Consider the following 15,412-nt stretch of genomic DNA (forward strand, 5'->3'; position numbering starts at 1 on the left):
ACCCACCACTTTGAGACTGTGTTGAAGGACAGATTTTTGGCCTGTCAGTGTGTCGATGGTAAACATGGTGTGTTTGCAGTTGAGAAATCTTTTTGTGGTCCAGCAACACTCATACATGTGATCAAGAATACTTGGGGGCCAACACAGAAGGTGTTGTGTGAGGTCGACCAGTGTCGTCTGAACGCTGACTTTGCTCGAAGGAGCGGGATGTTGCCTTTCGAGTGCCACCACATACAATCTTTATTGTATTGCCCACGCACTGACGGTCAAACCGTGACACTAACAGAGGAGGCCTTGGAAACAATGGTGGACAATAAATGGTTTGGTGAGGAGCGTAAAGCCAGCCTCTTGCGTTGGCAACAAAATGCTGATGCAGAGGGTGTGCCTCTGTCTGTGCACCTGACTGTGGGTGGTCCACCATCCAAATTTCATATCTCTGTTTATGTAACAAAGATAACCTATTATAGTAGGTTGGGAAGAGTGATTGTGTTGTATGACACAAAGCAAAACAACTGGCATTGTCTCTGCTCTAAACAGAAACAGTCTTGCATACACAAAGCTGTTGAAAAAAAGCTGTTAAATGGCATCTGTTTGTCACAAAGAGGGAGCTATTTAGGAAGGTGAAGAGCACACAGGCAGAGACACTCAATCCAACCCAGACCACCACAGATCAAAATGTAAGTGAGTCTAAAGAGGACAGTTATCCACCAGATGACAGACGAATCGCAAGGATGCTTAATTACCTCCTCACCAACAAAAAGCTCCCTGCAGATTTACCCCAGGCTCTCATAGAGCAGTCGAGAGAGGGAAGAACAAAGAAGAACTGTGTTTTTAGGAATATCAACATACAGGAAATCATGCCTGAACTGTGGCATGATTTACAGATACCAGGAGTGGGGGGAGGGTATCCACAACTTCGATGACCACATCATCCTGTCTCTGCACTTGTGCCTGATGGTCAGGAATGCACTACAGGTGAGAGCATATAATTCAATAATGTTTTGTGCTCGCTGAAAGGTTGATTGATTTTCTCTATTATGTGATAGATTTTAATTTCTTTACATCCTTTTTTGAGCGACCCAACTTCTAAACTTAAGTAATAATAATAATAATAATAATAATAAATAATAATATTAATAATAATAAATAATAATATTAATAATAATAATATATTTATCCTTGCTTATTCCTCCTTTATTATAATTTATTCATTACAGATCATTACTGTAAAACAAATGGTGATTGAAGATGCAACTCTAACAAAATATATAACTTACATTTTGAAACATTGGAATACTCCTGTTTCTCATCATTTTCCAGACCCATACAGCTATCAGCAAAGTGATCGAAATAATAGAGACAACAGAGAAGGTGTCCTTTCCGAACAAGGAGAGAGTTCTTCAGGCACACCTTCATTTTGAGGCCCTTACCAACCATGACTACACTTACAGTTGTGTGTCATGTGGATACAGCCCAGCGGTTGTTGTGATGGATCTTCACAAGAAAGGCGTTTTCAATATGCCAGGTGAGTTTGATAAGCTGTTTTTTCACATATTTTAGCTTCATTGTTTGTACAGCACCTCATCTCTCTCTGAATTTTAGTAAGTGTAACATCATATTAACCATGCCCTTGAATAACACTGCATCAACTGTTGTGCTCAGAGTGTTTTTAGTAATTGAGCTATGAATAACAAACTACTGTTTTAACAGTGAGAGAAATCCCAAGTCCACCTGAAAATTACGATGGTCATGTGGACATAAACAACCTCTGGGACGCTGTGGCCACAGAAATGATCCGTCGTGGATTAATTCCATGTAAGTCTTGTGAAAAGACAGAACAGCTTAAGAACAGTGCGAGAGCGAGTAAAGTATAATAATATGTGGTTAATTTTTGTGATAATAATAGCTAATACTCATCACGTTTGTTCACAAAGGTGGTCGGAAGAACCCTTTTGTTGTGTTACCATCACTGGGCCCCCTGGATTGGGCCACACACCCGGAGGTCTAATTCAGTCTTAAACACAGAATTTGAAAAAATGCAAAGCCCCAAAATGTCAAATGATGGGGATGATGAAAACCTTAATGACGATGAGAAAATTAATGAGGAGCGGCTCACGGATGAGCTTGTGAACTTGAAGGTGAATTAGTTGATGAAATATGCAAAATCCACTTCTTTGTGCTAGCAAAAATTATGTCTATGCTTTATTAACAATATCAACTTCATTGCATTTTCACAACAGGTAGAGGAGGTCAGGGCACTGTGCAAACAGTGTGGTGTGGACGACAAAGGGTCCAAGGTGGATCTTGTCATGAGACTGTCTGAGAAAATGTCTAATAGAGTCACCTACAACAAGCTGTTTGAGAAGGTGTGGGGTGCCTCTGGTAAGTGAAATGATATGGACTGTTGACGATTATTCCACTTTGTTATATGTTGTTGTGTTAAAGAAAGTACAGTATCATTATGTAGTTATGTAGGTTAGCTATACATGCTCCTGATGTCAGTTATTACTGTTTTCTTCTGTTGTTTCACAGCTGGTTGGGCAGTTATCACCTGTCCATGTGGGGTTGTGTATTCAGTCAAATTCAACCTTAGAGCAGAGAGTCCACGTGACTTTGTGGATCTCTTGCTGTCCTGGAAACACTTTCCCAATGTGTCAGTGTACGATTATGCCGGGGGGCTGGCACCGCACGCCAACCGCAGGCAGCCAGGAATCTTTGCCCCTTTTCAAGGAAGGTTACTGGACCCCACCCCAGAGAACGTTAAGCAGGCCTCAGAGGGCAAGGTTCATGTCAACATGCCTTGGCTGAAGCTTCTGACGATGCCAGCTGACAAAGATGGTCACCCTCTCACTGGGTCCTCACAGCAGTGGCGTATCCAGGACATTTTTACTGGGGTGGCCAAGAAGGGACACAAAGCTAGTGTGGGGTGGCCATGGCATAGCCAAGTTTAATACCACGTACGCAGCCGACCGCGGTTCGAATCCCGGCTGGACGTCCTTTGCTGCATGTCACATCCCCTCTCTCTCCCATGATTTCCTGTCTCGTAACTGTCAAATAAAGGTGTCTATGCTGGTAAAAAAATCTTTTTAAAAAAAGTCATTTTTTAAAATTCCATTTCCACCTATCACAGTCCTCAGGAATCTCTGGTTATTTTAACATGTCTATTTTTAATCAGTAATTATGTTCAGGATAGGGTACACATTTTCTAAAAGCCATTTCCTTGGAGTGGATTAAAGTCCTCATCTCTTCACAAGTTAGATTAGGGTAGCAAAATTCAACTGCTCTTAACTCATCCTGTAGAATAACATGAATCAGTCATCAGCTCATCATCTGTGTCACCTGTACTGTTACCTGTGTTTGCTTTACTAATTGAGGCGCCATCTTGTGGTTACATAAAAACACAGCAATCCAGGCAACAGAACAAACCAAAAACTTCAAATCAAAGCTTAATACTTAAAGATAGGCCTTATTAAAAAGTTTATCTGTGAGCAAAAGATAAACTAAGCTTGTAAGGAAAAAACAGAAATATTTGTTGTTCTTTACATGCTTAGTTTATGTTATTATTTAGCTTAGATATCATTTGTTGGAGATACTGGAATTTGATTTTTTTTGGTTTGAGCAGATTCTTTTAAATAACCTGTTTTACTCACTGTCAACAGACCAACATGAATGTTTTCATAGTGAATGTATGTTGTCATTAAATCACCAAGGTCTGAAGAAGACAGATTGCAGGAAAGAAAAAGGCGACGAGAGCACAAAGGACAACAGGTGAGAGGTCATGTGATTAATTAGTCTTGTAGTCAAACTATTGCTGCAGACTAAAGCACAATCCCTCCACTTATTTCAGGATCTGGAAGTGGTCCCTCCAAAAAAGTTCAGGCATTCAGAATCTGTCTCCGAAGCATCAGGTATTGTTCAAAGCAGTATTATTGTACACACATCCATCAAGGTTGTAGAGGTGGGATGTCACAGAGCTGGTTTCGCAGTCATTTCTCCATTTTCATTAAACCAGTATACTTAAAACCAGCTAAAGGTCTTTTTTACATCTTGCATTGTTATTGTGCCTAGAAGAACTACAGTCTGTTTCCTTTCTAGAGGAAGCTGAGAACTTACCAGAACTGGGACCGGGGAACGGGGTATGTTGCCTGCTGTGGGCTTTTCTTATTTCACTGTTTTCTGCCTTCTCCAACCTTTATTTTAATAATTGTTTTCTTTATTTTTGATTAGGAGGATGCCTTGCTTAGGGACACCACTGAGGCAGCAAGGTGCTGTGGCAGAGAATCATTCAAGGGAAAACTTTCCCTTCCCCAAGTCATCACCATGGACAAGGAAGATCGCTTGAGGGCAGTGGAACGGCTACGGATGTCTATGAGGGGCCAAACAAGACATAATTCATTCTGGCCTGCTCACACACACACACATTCTACTTCCACACACACACATTCTACTTCCACACACGTATATTTTTTCATTTTTCATGTAAAGGAAAATATATGTGTCTATATATGTCTGAAGAAAATATATGAATGTAAAAGAAGAATATGTGTGTGTGAGAGAAAGTATAGTGGAAAAGGAAGTAGTTTAGTGGAAAAGTGCTGTGATTGGCTGTTCGGGTGGGACTGGGTGGGACTCCCTGAAAACTACTTTTGTGAAGTGACGACATTTTTCCTCTGGTGCTTTACTGTTTATTTTTCATGTTAGCCTGTTGAGCCTGGCAGCAGCACTGTCTGTGGCTAACCTGGCTAATTTAGCATCGCTGGACCTATGAAGTATTTAAAAATGTTACTGAGGGACAGCTAAAGGAGGATGAGGTGGTGTGTAAATGACTGTATGAGTTTTAAGTTACGTGAACATGACATGAGCAGTAGAGGTATATAAGTTATATAATTTAGAGCTGCAGCTAACGTAAGTTACTGTGCATGGCATCGCAGACAGCTAAGCCGTTAGCCTCGCTGTGTCTCTGCCAGGCGCACCACTAAAGCAGCCTCCTGTAAGTCAGTCAACAGGTTTTACATTTTATCATCTGTTAGTCAAACAGTGATGACTCCTGAGGATCGTTTTATGATGAATGCAGGACATGAATCCATCACTACCCTCAGAATATCAGCATTGCATTTGACAGTGGATTATTGATTAAGCTAAATATCCCACTGAGCTTCGATGACGTCATTCTGCATAATAATTAGCCATGTGCTTCTGTTTGTTTGAACACTGGACAGATGAAGAAAGATACATTTGCCTCAAATTAGATTCATTTCAGATCATTTTCTGTTTTCTCCAGCACATCAGAATGAATTGTAAATAAAGGGCAATATAATTGGCTAAATGTAAATTTGCCTCTGTCCTCCATCAGCCATCTGACCACGGCAACAGGGAGTGATGGGCTGGGCTAGTTGAGTACAAGTGAGCAGGTAAGTCATGGTCAGGTGGCTGATGATGGACATAAGCAGCCACAGTGATTAAGACATCTACTCTAATGTAAATGAGGTGCTTGGGTGCATAAAAAAGAATCAAAACAGACCTTGTTGTAAAAAAATCCCCCTGCAGAGGCCAGTTTCAACCAAAATGTTATTATGGGGGGTCTGTGTATTTTTCTGCTTGTCTCTACTGTCATCAGCTCCAAGTCTCCCCTGTTGCTGTCATGTTGTCCTGAATTGCATTATAAACAACCCAGAGCATCACTAGGAGAGTGTCAGTCACAACACAGACCACAGTCTAAAGCAAATGCTCTATTTAATCAATCTCTTCCTCCATACTGGCAAACAATGATTTGTAATCATTTGTTTGCAAACTGTTTGCAGCTGTTGCATTTATTTGAGATGATTTTGGAGTAAACTGTAACTGTTCTGCACACAGGCCAACATACCACTACAAGACCGACCCTGCAGACACCACCACATCTTTGACAGACAGAGCTGACAAACATGTTGTGAGTTTCCAAATATCCCTTAATTTCTGTATATATATTTATTAGTTGCCTGTTTATTCGCTTAAACTAACACAGTCTGGTTCAGTGTTTGAACTCTCTCTGTAATATTACTTTCAGGCTCAGTGGCAGTCAGTCCTGTCTCTCCGACAGTCTTAAGTGATGTGGAGATGCTCAGCCATCACTACTGAGGCCTTCAACAGTGTAATCCTGTGATTGTGCATAAAAGCATGGTAGGTGCAACTACTGACAATATTCAAAGAAACAGAGAACACGACCATGTTCAAATCAAACAGGAATAATACTTTTAGTGTTCAAAATAATTCACACGCCTACACTAAAATAAACATACTAATAAATGTTTCCAAATGTCACAACACCTTCATCAGGCCACATCGACACAGAGAGTCCTTACAGAAGGACAATTGAACAAAGAAAGTATTTAAATGTAATTGTCAGCAACATGTTGTCATTTGGGTTTTAATACAGTAATCACCTTGACTTTAGTACTGAGATCACCGTACCACTACAAGCTTCTCCTTCATTCAAAAGCACATTCATGCAGTGGTTGGGTGCATGGTTGCGACTGATTAATCATGACCGTATAATAGAAGTAACAGTGGTTCTGCCATATTTTACAGATCATCAGAGTGACCTGATGATGCTGTGTTTGAGGTTCTCCTGGACCCCGCCAGACTCTCTGCAGTATGAGAGACCATCAGAGGAGGAAGGTATTGTTGGGCGGGTGTTGCTTCAGTCAAGCAAAAGCCCGCAAGACAACGGCCAGCAGCATCAGGAAGTATCAGTATCCACAGAAGAGGCATCAGGATGACCTGTGTGACCTGAGAGCTCCATTATCAGCTGACACAACTTCAGTATAAAAGAAACTTGATTTCAGGACATGATCTGGACAGTTTACATAAATTTAAAGTGTTTCCTACTTTTATCTAAACCTAATTTATCCTCATTGGCATTGAATACAGTGGTTTGTTTTTAATGAAAGTTTTTGTCTTCTTTGTATTCAACACTAAGGGCACTGTGGCATTAGAGAAAAGACAGTCTGGGAAGAGTTTTGCCATTAATCCTTTAATAAATAGTGACTGTAAGCATCACACGTCAAACTTATTATTGTGTTGACAGATCACAATATATTGTATTGAATATTGGGTATGGTATTTTGAAAGGGTATCAAACAATCTGCACGTTTGACACATTTTAAAGCATAAATCCGGGTTGATATCCTTAAACGCTTGAATCTTAATGTGGTGTTTTCAGAGTTTGAAACCACTTGAAATTGTAACTGCATTACTTTCATAAAAATAGTTTCATAGTGGCTCGGCCGGGTTCTACAGGATGCCAGGTCTGCTTATAAGCTGTGTCCAAATTCAGGGGCTGCATCCTTCGAAGGACCCGGCCTTTGCGGCCTCCGAAGGCCGGGTCCTTCAGAGAGACCTTCGACGGCCACGTCAACCGTTGTTAAATGGGACGGTCCAGCCTTCGGAGTATTTCCTGGTTGCGTCACCAGATGTTCCCGTCCTTACCCTTACGTCACGATTTCTGCCGCCCAGGACTGCGAAAGAGAGTTGACTGAATGGATTTTATGGTTTTCTGAACGTCTAATATTTTGAAAGTGAAGGCTTTTAAAGCTTTACTTCCAACAGCATAATGCTAATTTATGCCATATGCTAATGCATTACCAGCGTCACTTAACTGAAAGTCAAAATCTGGAGGTTTTCCAAGTCCCCTGAAGTTTAACATATCTGGTGTTGGATGTTCAAATGAGTAAAAACCGTTTCAATCTGTTACTTGTTTTTCCAGGGGTACTTCTTGTTACTCCTTGCAGCACTGAGTACCTCTTTGTCTGTTGTAAAACTGTGAACAGGACTGCTCAAAGCTGAGAGTGATCAGGAGCTCACTTCTCATGAGCTCCGTGGAGCAGCTGATAGACAGCATGTCAGGCAGGTCAGCTACTTGACAGAGAGCCGCCCACCTGGCAGCCACACCTTTGGACTTCCAGTCATCTTCAGCATCTTCTTTGAGCCTCTTCAGAGTGGGTTTTGCTGTGGAGCATTCATCATAAGGTTCATCCATGTTGACTTTATGGATGAGGTTGAGCTTGGTGGTCACCCTCTCAATGTCACTGAAGGTCAAGGTGCCATGGTGCAGAGAGGGAGGTTGCAGTGAGAACAGCCAGTTGTCTCCTGAAAAGTTGATCCATTTCTCAACATATGAGAGTGCTGTGCTGAGAAATGCAGTAAAATCTGCCCTTGCCATGTCTGCATCACGTGGACGGAGACGCTGCAGCTTCACTTTAGTTCAGTAGCCACAGAACTGGTCGTCTCGTCTCTGTGAGCTTTTGCTTGAAGTTCTCCATGATGGAAAATAACTCAACACAGGTGTTTTCATCACTCTCCAGCTTCTTTACAACTTCCTCAGAGACAGAGAGGATATGATTGCAGAAGAGAAGGTAAACCTCCACGATGTCTCCATCACCCTCAGTTGAGTCCTCACTGAGCTTTAACAAAGCTCGAAGTTGTTTGGGACGCTCCCCCCCAGGCTGATGAGGTAAGATTTCAGTGCAATCCAGGTTTGCATTAGCCGGGTGATGGCTGGATTAAGGGAGAGCCACCTGGTTGTGACGTGTCGTAGAACGTCCTGGAACTCAACATCACAAAACTCTCTGAGTGATTGTCTTCGTTTGGCAGATGTGGAAAAGCAGCCAAAGACCTTCAGCACAACATCTCCACATCTACAGTGAGCTGGTGAAGAGCATGCTTCACTGTGTTGTGCACAATGTGGGCATGGCAGTCTCCTTGCAGCAGATCCTTTTGTTTCTTCTTCAGGTTGGTGAAGACAGAGTTGTGCATTCTGTAATTCACATGTGTATTGTCTGCACTAAATGCTGCCACTTGATCAAATGATGAGCCAAATGTGTCAAGCGACTGCTCTATGAGAGCTACAGTCCCAGCAGCGACTCATCTGCATTTTCCATGAGATCCAGCATTTGGTTGGTGACCCGCATTCTGGACCGAAGTATTGAACAGCAAACATCTTTAACCCCTGCCTCTGCCTTTGTTCTCCCTATAGTCATTTCTTTTGATCCAGTGTATGTGCACAGTCAGCACTGTTGTAGCTGAGGTTGTGTCTGACTGTGTGGTGCAACTGTGTCACCTCAGCTGCCGTAACCTAGAGGGGAGGAGTCAACAATCAATCAAACCACAATAGTTTAGTAAAATAGGCCGTGCCCGTGCACTGACGTCTTCTGGCAAAAGCACCATCAGATGGGAACTCAGTCATGACATAATGTCCCATACCGTGTCAGTCTCAGGAGAAGTTGGGGTATGAAGAGCTGTGACACTGACGCTCGGGTCTTCTGTGTTCTTTCGTGTCTGCAGTGTTGCTCTCCTGTTGCGTGCTGTCTGATGTCAGACCCCACCGTGCGCCACTGAAAACCCTCGCTGGCACATTTTACAATTTGCCTTGTAAACATCTCCACTGACGCTGTCCAGCAAGGATGTGCCTCTTCCACTCACGTCTGGACTTTTGCAGGCGTTTTCGCTTTTGAGGACGTGGTGGGGTATCGGGTGTAGAGGACATTTTTAAAACCAGCGGGTTTGGTGAGCAGCGCCAGTGTGTGGTGTCTGTCGCTAGGCAACCGTGACAGCACCACACGCATGCGCAGACACACAGGCTAACATCAGTGTTAGCTTCTCCAACAGGCTAACATCAGTGTTAGCTTCTCCAACAGGCCGACATCAGTGTTAGCTTCTCCAACAGGCTAACATCAGCGTTAGCTTCTCCAACAGGCCGACATCAGTGTTAGCTTCTCCAACAGGCTAACATCAGTGTTAGCTTCTCCAACAGGCCAACATCAGCGTTCGCTTCTCCAACAGGCCGACATCAGTGTTAGCTTCTCCAACAGGCTAACATCAGTGTTAGCTTCTAACAGGTTAACATCAGCGTTCGCTTCTCCAACAGGCCAACATCAGTGTTAGCTTTTCCAACAGGTTAACATCAGCGTTAGCTTCTCCAACAGGCCAACATCAGCGTTCGCTTCTCCAACAGGCCAACATCAGTGTTAGCTTCTAACAGGTTAACATCAGTGTTAGCTTCTCCAACAGGTTAACATCAGTGTTAGCTTCTAACAGGTTAACATCAGTGTTAGCTTCTCCAACAGGTTAACATCAGTGTTAGCTTCTAACAGGCTAACATCAGCGTTCGCTTCTCCAACAGGCCAACATCAGTGTTAGCTTTTCCAACAGGTTAACATCAGCGTTAGCTTCTCCAACAGGCCAACATCAGCGTTCGCTTCTCCAACAGGCCAACATCAGTGTTAGCTTCTAACAGGTTAACATCAGTGTTAGCTTCTCCAACAGGTTAACATCAGTGTTAGCTTCTAACAGGTTAACATCAGTGTTAGCTTCTAACAGGTTAACATCAGTGTTAGCTTCTCCAACAGGTTAACATCAGTGTTAGCTTCTAACAGGTTAACATCAGTGTTAGCTTCTCCAACAGGTTAACATCAGTGTTAGCTTCTAACAGGCTAACATCAGTGTTAGCTTCTAACAGGCTAACATCAGTGTTAGCTTCTCCAACAGGTTAACATCAGTGTTAGCTTCTCCAACAGGCTAACATCAGTGTTAGCTTCTAACAGGTTAACATCAGTGTTACCTTCTCCAACAGGCCAACATCAGCGTTTGCTTCTCCAACATGCTAACTTCAGTGTTAGCTTCTCCAACAGGTTAACATCAGTGTTAGCTTCTCCAACAGGCTAACATCAGTGTTAGCTTCTCCAACAGGCTAACATCAGTGTTAGCTTCTAACAGGTTAACATCAGTGTTAGCTTCTAATAGGTTAACATCAGTGTTAGCTTCTCCAACAGGCTAACATCAGTGTTAGCTTCTAACAGGTTAACATCAGTGTTAGCTTCTAACAGGCTAACATCAGTGTTAGCTTCTCCAACAGGCTAACATCAGTGTTAGCTTCTCCAACAGGCCAACATCAGTGTTAGCTTTTCCAACAGGTTAACATCAGTGTTAGCTTCTCCAACAGGCCAACATCAGCGTTCGCTTCTCCAACAGGTTAACATCAGTGTTAGCTTCTCCAACAGGCTAACATCAGTGTTAGCTTCTAACAGGTTAACATCAGTGTTACCTTCTCCAACAGGCCAACATCAGCGTTCGCTTCTCCAACATGCTAACTACAGTGTTAGCTTCTCCAACAGGTTAACATCAGTGTTAGCTTCTAACAGGTTAACATCAGTGTTAGCTTCTAATAGGTTAACATCAGTGTTAGCTTCTCCAACAGGCCAACATCAGTGTTAGCTTCTAACAGGTTAACATCAGTGTTAGCTTCTCCAACAGGTTAACATCAGTGTTAGCTTCTCCAACAGGCTAACATCAGTGTTAGCTTCTAACAGGTTAACATCAGTGTTAGCTTCTAATAGGTTAACATCAGTGTTAGCTTCTCCAACAGGCTAACATCAGTGTTAGCTTCTAACAGGTTAACATCAGTGTTAGCTTCTAACAGGCTAACATCAGTGTTAGCTTCTCCAACAGGCTAACATCAGTGTTAGCTTCTCCAACAGGCCAACATCAGTGTTAGCTTTTCCAACAGGTTAACATCAGTGTTAGCTTCTCCAACAGGCCAACATCAGCGTTCGCTTCTCCAACAGGTTAACATCAGTGTTAGCTTCTCCAACAGGCTAACATCAGTGTTAGCTTCTAACAGGTTAACATCAGTGTTAGCTTCTAACAGGCTAACATCAGTGTTAGCTTCTAACAGGCTAACATCAGTGTTAGCTTCTAACAGGCTAACATCAGTGTTAGCTTCTCCAACAGGTTAACATCAGTGTTAGCTTCTCCAACAGGCTAACATCAGTGTTAGCTTCTAACAGGTTAACATCAGTGTTACCTTCTCCAACAGGCCAACATCAGCGTTTGCTTCTCCAACATGCTAACTTCAGTGTTAGCTTCTCCAACAGGTTAACATCAGTGTTAGCTTCTCCAACAGGCTAACATCAGTGTTAGCTTCTCCAACAGGCTAACATCAGTGTTAGCTTCTAACAGGTTAACATCAGTGTTAGCTTCTAATAGGTTAACATCAGTGTTAGCTTCTCCAACAGGCTAACATCAGTGTTAGCTTCTAACAGGTTAACATCAGTGTTAGCTTCTAACAGGCTAACATCAGTGTTAGCTTCTCCAACAGGCTAACATCAGTGTTAGCTTCTCCAACAGGCCAACATCAGCGTTCGCTTCTCCAACAGGTTAACATCAGTGTTAGCTTCTCCAACAGGCTAACATCAGTGTTAGCTTCTAACAGGTTAACATCAGTGTTACCTTCTCCAACAGGCCAACATCAGCGTTCGCTTCTCCAACATGCTAACTACAGTGTTAGCTTCTCCAACAGGTTAACATCAGTGTTAGCTTCTAACAGGTTAACATCAGTGTTACCTTCTCCAACAGGCCAACATCAGTGTTAGCTTCTAACAGGTTAACATCAGTGTTAGCTTCTCCAACAGGTTAACATCAGTGTTAGCTTCTCCAACAGGCTAACATCAGTGTTAGCTTCTAACAGGTTAACATCAGTGTTAGCTTCTAATAGGTTAACATCAGTGTTAGCTTCTCCAACAGGCTAACATCAGTGTTAGCTTCTAACAGGTTAACATCAGTGTTAGCTTCTAACAGGCTAACATCAGTGTTAGCTTCTCCAACAGGCTAACATCAGTGTTAGCTTCTCCAACAGGCCAACATCAGTGTTAGCTTTTCCAACAGGTTAACATCAGTGTTAGCTTCTCCAACAGGCCAACATCAGCGTTCGCTTCTCCAACAGGTTAACATCAGTGTTAGCTTCTCCAACAGGCTAACATCAGTGTTAGCTTCTAACAGGTTAACATCAGTGTTACCTTCTCCAACAGGCCAACATCAGCGTTCGCTTCTCCAACATGCTAACTACAGTGTTAGCTTCTCCAACAGGTTAACATCAGTGTTAGCTTCTCCAACAGGCTAACATCAGTGTTAGCTTCTAACAGGTTAACATCAGTGTTAGCTTCTAACAGGCTAACATCAGTGTTAGCTTCTAACAGGCTAACATCAGTGTTAGCTTCTAACAGGCTAACATCAGTGTTAGCTTCTCCAACAGGTTAACATCAGTGTTAGCTTCTCCAACAGGCTAACATCAGTGTTAGCTTCTAACAGGTTAACATCAGTGTTACCTTCTCCAACAGGCCAACATCAGCGTTTGCTTCTCCAACATGCTAACTTCAGTGTTAGCTTCTCCAACAGGTTAACATCAGTGTTAGCTTCTCCAACAGGCTAACATCAGTGTTAGCTTCTAACAGGTTAACATCAGTGTTAGCTTCTAATAGGTTAACATCAGTGTTAGCTTCTCCAACAGGCTAACATCAGTGTTAGCTTCTAACAGGTTAACATCAGTGTTAGCTTCTAACAGGCTAACATCAGTGTTAGCTTCTCCAACAGGCTAACATCAGTGTTAGCTTCTCCAACAGACTAACATCAGTGTTAGCTTCTCCAACAGGCTAACATCAGTGTTAGCTTCTAACAGGTTAACATCAGTGTTAGCTTCTCCAACAGGCTAACATCAGTGTTAGCTTCTAACAGGTTCACATCAGTATTAGCTTGTCCAACAGGCCAACATCAGCGTTCGCTTCTCCAACATGCTAACATCAGTGTTAGCTTCTAACAGGTTCACATCAGTGTTAGCTTCTCCAACAGGTTAACATCAGTGTTAGCTTCTCCAACAGGCTAACATCAGTGTTAGCTTCTCCAACAGTCTAACATCAGTGTTAGCTTCTAACAGGTTAACATCAGTGTTAGCTTCTCCAACAGGCTAACATCAGTGTTAGCTTCTCCAACAGTCTAACATCAGTGTTAGCTTCTAACAGGTTAACATCAGTGTTAGCTTCTAACAGGCTAACATCAGTGTTAGCTTCTAACAGGTTAACATCAGTGTTAGCTTCTCCAACAGGTTAACATCAGTGTTAGCTTATCCAACAGGCTAACATCAGTGTTAGCTTCTAACAGGTTAACATCAGTGTTACCTTCTCCAACAGGCTAACATCAGCGTTTGCTTCTCCAACATGCTAACTTCAGTGTTAGCTTCTCCAACAGGTTAACATCAGTGTTAGCTTCTCCAACAGGCTAACATCAGTGTTAGCTTCTCCAACAGGCTAACATCAGTGTTAGCTTCTCCAACAGGCTAACATCAGTGTTAGCTTCTCCAACAGGCTAACATCAGTGTTAGCTTCTAACAGGTTAACATCAGTGTTAGCTTCTCCAACAGGCTAACATCAGTGTTAGCTTCTCCAACAGGTTAACATCAGTGTTAGCTTCTAACAGGCTAACATCAGTGTTAGCTTCTCCAACAGGCTAACATCAGTGTTAGCTTCTCCAACAGGCTAACATCAGTGTTAGCTTCTAACAGGTTCACATCAGTGTTAGCTTCTCCAACAGGCTAACATCAGTGTTAACTTCTCCAACAGGCTAACATCAGTGTTAGCTTCTCCAACAGGCTAACATCAGTGTTAGCTTCTCCAACAGGCTAACATCAGTGTTAGCTTCTAACAGGTTCACATCAGTGTTAGCTTCTCCAACAGGCTAACATCAGCGTTAGCTTCTCCAACAGGTTAACATCAATGTTAGCTTCTTTTAGATGCTGACAGGACATCAAATATTTGCCTAAAGTAAAGATGGGAAAGAAAACGGATGAGTCACTCTGTGGAGGTGGGCGTGGTCCAGGTGCACTTTACTGTGAGTGTTTGAGCCGAATAAAGACGGGCTTGGATCCAGAACCGTGTGGTTCCTGCTGAGATGACCCACGGTAGCACTTGAAAGGCTCCACACTCATCAAACCTTCTAACATCAGTACTGAACTTTACCTGAAGTTCTGACCTGATGGGGCGACACATTATAATAATGTAAATGTTCATCTGTCAGTCAGAACTACATCAGCTGATTCATCAACTACATCAGCAGATTTATCAGCTACATCAGCTGATTTATCAGCTACATCAGCTGATTTATCAACTACATCAGCAGATTTATCAGCTACATCAGCTGATTTATCAACTACATCAGCAGATTTATCAACTACATCAGCTGATTCATCAACTACATCAGCTGATTCATCAACTACATCAGCAGATTTATCAACTACATCAGCTGATTTATCAACTACATCAGCAGATTTATCAACTACATCAGCTGATTCATCAACTACATCAGCTGATTCATCAACTACATCAGCAGATTTATCAACTACATCAGCTGATTTATCAACTACATCAGCTGATTTATCAACTACATCAGCTGATTTATCAACTACATCAGCTGATTTATCAACTACATCAGCTGATTTATCAACTACATCATCTGATTTATCAGCTACATCAGCTGATTCATCAACTACATCAGCTGATTTATTTCTGAGTGAACACTTGTTGCCGTCAGTTAAACTCACAAAACCTCA

Source organism: Pagrus major, chromosome 5, assembly GCF_040436345.1.
Source record: "Pagrus major chromosome 5, Pma_NU_1.0".
Lineage (NCBI taxonomy): Eukaryota > Metazoa > Chordata > Actinopteri > Spariformes > Sparidae > Pagrus > Pagrus major.